The following is a 6,000-nucleotide window of genomic DNA, read 5'->3' as shown; positions in this document are numbered from 1 at the left end:
TAACAAAATACAAAGGAAATATCCCACAACATGTTATTAAAACGATAAATTTACCACGCCAACTGTAGGAGCGAAAAGAAAATAACCGATGGTATTTATTAATTTGGGACAGGAAGACACGAGATACAGTAGCCCCTACTGTATGCCTAAAGGCGGTTACATACGTAACTGCGTCCTTGGCAAGCACCCTTGCGCAGGCGTGCTGGTCAAACCGAGCGAGGTGGCGCAGTGGTTAGCACACTGGACTCGCATTCGGGAGGACGATGGCTCAATCCCGTCTCCAGCCATCCTGATTTAGGTTTTCCGTGTTTTCCCTAAATCGTTTCAGGCAAATGCCGGGATGGTTCCTTTGAAATTGCATGGCCGATTTTCTTCCCCATCCTTCCTAACCGGAGCTTGCGCTCCGTCTTTAATGACTACGTTGTCGACGGGACGTTAAAAAAAAAACACTAACCTAATCTACCTAATGTGTGCTGGTCAAGCATGCCTGCGGCGTGTATAGCCGCCTTAAATCAACACTCTCGTACCACACATGTGTGTAGATGCGTGCTTGAGGTTATCATATCGTGAGAAAAAGTAATATTACTACTAGTCTTTGGTGTTAGTTTCTGTCATCATTACAGCCTGCTTTCTAATAAGGGAAACTATTTGTTTCTCAAAATTGCAAATTCACGTCTGGTCATTAACGTGTCTGTTCCCTTCTATAGTCTTGGCAATTGTCATACTATACATTGGCCATAGAATATGAACCACGTGGTAAGAATGTATTACCGTCGCAAATGAATGTGATGAAAAGAGCAGGCCAGATGGGTGAGAGAACTCTCACAGTAATGAAAACAATCTTGTGTGGACTACCAGTATCTAAGAACAAAGGAATTCAAGAATAAAAACTTCCAAATCGGAACGAAAGAGTCATAGCATGCGGTACTTGTGTAGGACAAATGGGAGGTATGTACGTCCAGAGGTCCTTCCCTACACCTCGCTGTTGCAATCGGACGTTACTCCACGACACAGGCACAAATCTGAATACAGCGAACAGACACGTCAATAGCCGAACGGAAAATTCGCAGTTTTTTGAAAATAAATGCAGATTTGAACACGAATCTCCCCTTTCGCAGTCCATCATTATCCACATATAACCACGATGCCGTTGCTAATGTTCGCTGGATGTTGAACTTCTTGAGCTTGGACCGTTCAATGTTTAGATTTTGCTTCTTTTTTCACAGTTCGGTACACCTTCTTCCTGTTTTCGTGCTTGATCTGTGTTCGGTTTTTGAACGGCTGCCCACTGGACCATCTTACCACTAAATCTGAGAGGGATCCGATGGAGAGTTTCACTTGTAAGCAGAGGTGTAAGATTGAGATAAGTGATGTGTATATATCTGCTACTCGCAGAGTAACTTAATGTGAGAATAAGTTTTTCGTTTCCTTTAACAGTCTTTAGTCAACATATCACGTTTCCTCTTTCATTTTTTTCGCATCACAGTGGCAAAGCCGGTCAAAACGAGAAAATCGTCGTCATCCGAGCTCCAAATATTCGAAGCACAAATTTATGCTTCAGCTGTGGAGAGACGAAAGGGATGTTTCGTAAAGAGCTTCATCATCCAGTTTGTCAATACTGTAGTTACATGTGTGACCACCTTTATTATAGATGAATGGAAGACCAGAATCGGAATGGCCAAAGGTGGATTTGAACTCAGTCTCCCGGACTGGAACTCAGTCTCCCGAACGCGGTTCCAGTCATTTTGAAACTGTAACACCGCGCTAGCTGCTCTTTTGCATTTGCATATCTTCCAAAAAATTAGGGAACAGCATGAAAATTTATATTATACTGAATATGACTTAAGTTTTTGCCACGCTTAGGGATCTTATCTTCAAATCGCTCTTCACATCTATGTCTTCGTTTAAACTCTTACACTGATTTGCTTTAGGGTTCAACTGCAGACAGTGAACGGAAGAGTACTGGGAAGGAGGGCAGAAAAATACGAACTACATGTAGAACGCTTAATTTGCGTTTCCCGCCCCCATGTGGTGACTGTCGGTTGTTTGGGAACTGCTGGTCGGCATTGCGTTTGACAGGTCGTGTATAGGAGGCATAGGTGTAAACTTGGTGTGGTTTCTCGTAACTGCCAATTTATTCCTACAATGTAAAGGAGTGGACTTATCGTACAACTTTTAGACAGCTACTTGAAGCACTACGAGAAAAGTCAGGTATGAACCCTACCGTTTGAAGTAAATTAAACTGGCTGTTTTGTTTGGTTTTCCGGTGCGTGTATAAAGTGTAACGCTTCATTGTGTTTTAAGTGGAGGTCTACCCTTTGATTGACGTTTGATGTACGCTATATGTCTTTAAAACCGTTAACGCCAGTATGATATACAGTTAACACTTTTTAGATGCGTGATATAAATATTACATCTGACAAATCAAGTCTTTTTTTTGCTAACTAATTACCCGATGTTAATATTGTTTCGGTAGAGTACTGAGTCTAAAATCACCATCAAGGCTTCCCAATGAGTGTACTTAATTTTTTGCTCTCCTTCAGCGTACTTCCAACTTTAGATTTTCTATCTGTCAGTCATTAAATGTCATAGGACAAGCGATGAAAAGACTGCACATTATTCATCCCATTCTGAACCAATGTGTGTTTTAGTGTAGAGAAATGATCAGTTTTTGTTGAAGTAATGTAATTATGGATATATTCCAACTAGGTTCACTAGAGAAATGTATGCATTGATGCAGTAGTTAAAATAATTGACCTGTTGAACAGTTATAGAAAAAAGATGCTCAGGAGTGACGATTAGTACATATTATTCTTAATGCTGTTGCGCAATGAAGAATCTTTCTTTCTTTATGGTGAATGCAGTTACGTACAAAATTAGCCGGTCCTAAATTAAAATAAACCAAGTGTGTTAACTTACTGATTTGCCTCTCTCCCAGAATTACAGTAACACTAATTGTGAAAGTTTGTGAACTGAGCTGTTTGAGAAGGATAGTTTAAGTTCTCTTTAATATGTACATGCAGAAATGATTCAGATTCAGCCGTGTGTACTTCTGCAATTCCTTACATGCTTAAATTTAATAATTGGTGTTGTGCTTTTTGGTATGCAGGATTGAATATACCACTTTTTCTGAAAAGTGACAGAGAGACTATTAGGAGAAGACCCTTCAATAATCCATCTAAACACATTACCTACAATTTCCTCTATTGTGGTGTATCAGTTGGGATTTGTTACGGTACTTGCCCACTGTAAAAAGAACTAATTTTGTGTTATTTGTATTAAATGGAACATCAGTACCATATGATTGAGAATATAGTATCAAACCTTGTTGTGTACCTCCATTGTCACTGATTACTGATCTCTGCCACACCCCCTTTCCCTTACCCTAAAATAAAATCCTGTATTTAAATTTGAAGAATTATGATATACAGTTTTCTGCATTCTTTTTGTAGTTTGTTATCTATTGGTAATGTTATAAAATCTTTGTTTTGTAACAAAATGTTGCGGTTTACACAATCAGATGCTTTGGATAGGTCACAGAAAAAACAGGTCTCGTTTGTATTATTTGATCCTTGTAGAACGTGGAAACTGATTGAATTGATGTTGATATCACTCCCATAATCTTAAACAACTTCACATTTTGATCTCTCTGAAAAAAAGGACAACTCAATGATGCTTTATCTACTTCAGAGAGAATGGTTCTGTTTATATGATTTTATTGGAAATACCATCAACTTCATATGGGCTTCTTTTCTTAGATAAGGAAGTGGGTGTTAGTATCATATAAAATCTTAGCATTCTCAAAATACTGCTTTGGTTTTTCTACTAAACTCCGTCACCTTACTGTCTTTACTACATTTAACAATCAATCATTACAAATACCTTTTATCTTTGACTTATTGTCAATAACCCTTTCATTAAAGTTAATAAGAAATGGTACATTATTTTGTGATTTCTTAGACTGTCTGCCATTTTAAGATACTCATATGGATTTTGTCTATTATCCAGGTTATTAATTTTAGACATAAAATGCATACTTGTAGACTTTTTAATAACTTGTTTAATAACATGGAGTCAACTTCAAAAAAGCATACCACTTAATTGAGAGACAAACTTTATTTAGGGTCGCATCATGCACCATTTGACATTGTCGGACACTTTCTATAGGTCAACAAATCTTATACATGTGTCCTGATTTGTCTTTAGTCTGACTTGCATTATCAGCAACAACATCTGTGGTGCCTTTACCTTTCCTAAAGTCAATCTGATCATCATGTAACAGATCTTCAGTTGCCTTTTCCATTCTTCTGCGTATTATTCTTCTCAGCGACTTGGATGCATGAACTGTTAAGCTCGTTGTGCAATAATTCTTGCACTTGTCAGTTTTTATGATCTTTGGAACTATGTGGTTTGAAAAGCCTGATGGTATATTGTTAGTCTCACAGATTCTACCCACCAATATGAATAGCTGTTTTGTGGCCACTTCCCCCCAATGATTTTATAAATTCTGATGGAATATTATTAATCCCTCCTGCCTTGTTTTGTCTTAAGTCCTCCAAAGTCTCTCTTCCCTGTCGACTCATGATTCTTCTTCTTTCATGCCATCAGACAAGTCCTCGCCCTCGTGGATGCCTCCATTGTACTCTTTCGACCTGTACACATTTTCCTCTACATTTAACAGGGGAATTCCCATTGTGCTCTTAATGGTACCACCCTGGCTTTTAATTTCACCGAAGGTTGTTTTGAAATTTCTATATGTTGAGTCATTTCTTCTGACAATAATTTCTTTTTAGATTTATTCACTTTTTTCCACAGCACGTTGATACTGACACTTCCGTTCAGGCTTTTGAGGGGTATATCCTCCCAGAAAAAGGTTATTGTGTACTGCTGCAATGTGAAGCCCTATATCCCACCTCCCAAATGCTAATAACAGTGTCTTCATTTGGGTCACATGTTTCCACAATGTGACACAAATCCTATTTGTGGTGACTGTGGCCCTCCTCTCCATGTGGGGAGTCCTTGCATCCCACCACTCAAGTGCATGACGTGTTCTGGCTTACACTCTCGAAGTTCACTGGATTACCCATGGCTCACACTCTCCAAGTTCACTGGATTTCCCACCTACAAAAAGGAAAGGAAGACTCAGGAATTAATCTGTCCTACACAGAGGCTCAACAGAAATTCAACTATCTCCACCCAGTATCGTTAATGTATACCTTTGCTCCTGCTGTGTCCTTTCCTTTCCCTTGTTCCTACAGAGCTCAATCCTGTTCCCTGCACCTTTCCTTCTCCCGGACAGTTCCCATTCCATCCCATCATGGAACTGCTCCTTTCTCTTGGTCAGAAAAGAAACTGTCTTCTCTGGCACCCTGTTGCGACGGGGCTCCCTCTAGGAATCCCCTCCCTGGCGTCTCCAGGACAAGAAGCCTCTACTTGGAGCTGGATGGGAGACCCACACTCTGTAGGCCTCAAGGCCATTCTTTGTCTCTCAGATTTGAATATTGCTGTGACTTGCTCTCTTCGTGAACACAGCTCCTCTTGCATTCTAAAGGAGAAGAAGAAGATGTGCAAGTTGTGAGACGAGGTTCCTTCGACACACCAGAGGGTGTTGTCCCCTTCCTCTCAGTCAGTGTCCAATCTCGGATCTGTGTACTTCACTCCATCGTTACCAGTGACTGACACTGACTTGGCACAGTGATTGATTATGGCCCATTCGACATCCAGGCAGGCTCTTGTGCCACTTTCCTCCAGTGGAACTGTAATTGTTACTGTTGTTGCCATCTGGAATTGCACCATTTTCTTTACTCTATAGCTTGTTTTGTATTGCAGGTCTCATTTTGTGAGTACTCATCTGCTGACTCTTTGTGGTTCCTTCTGCCAGAATTGGGTCAGCCCTTTACAAGTCTCTGATGTCTGTACATTGGTCTGCACAGACATTGTTAGTTCCTGGGTTCCTCTTCAAACTGTACTGGAAGCAGTGGCCATTCAGATCCACTTAGA

At 40.1% G+C, this 6,000-nt stretch overlaps 1 protein-coding gene across 1 annotated transcript in view; it reads left to right on the top strand.

The window, feature by feature from the left end:
* The first annotated feature begins 2,038 nt into the window (after nt 1-2,038).
* The window catches only part of LOC126354030 (fatty acid hydroxylase domain-containing protein 2), a 162,197-nt gene continuing 158,235 nt past the window's right edge, over nt 2,039-6,000 (top strand). Inside the window, exon 1 of the mRNA XM_050003364.1 lies at nt 2,039-2,211. The gene's annotated coding sequence lies outside the window, so the exon portion shown is untranslated. The remainder of the gene's footprint in view (nt 2,212-6,000) is intronic.

Source organism: Schistocerca gregaria, chromosome 3, assembly GCF_023897955.1.
Source record: "Schistocerca gregaria isolate iqSchGreg1 chromosome 3, iqSchGreg1.2, whole genome shotgun sequence".
Classification (NCBI taxonomy): domain Eukaryota; kingdom Metazoa; phylum Arthropoda; class Insecta; order Orthoptera; family Acrididae; genus Schistocerca; species Schistocerca gregaria.
Note: the sequence above shows the minus strand (reverse complement) of the source record. Positions and strands in the feature narration are given on the sequence as shown.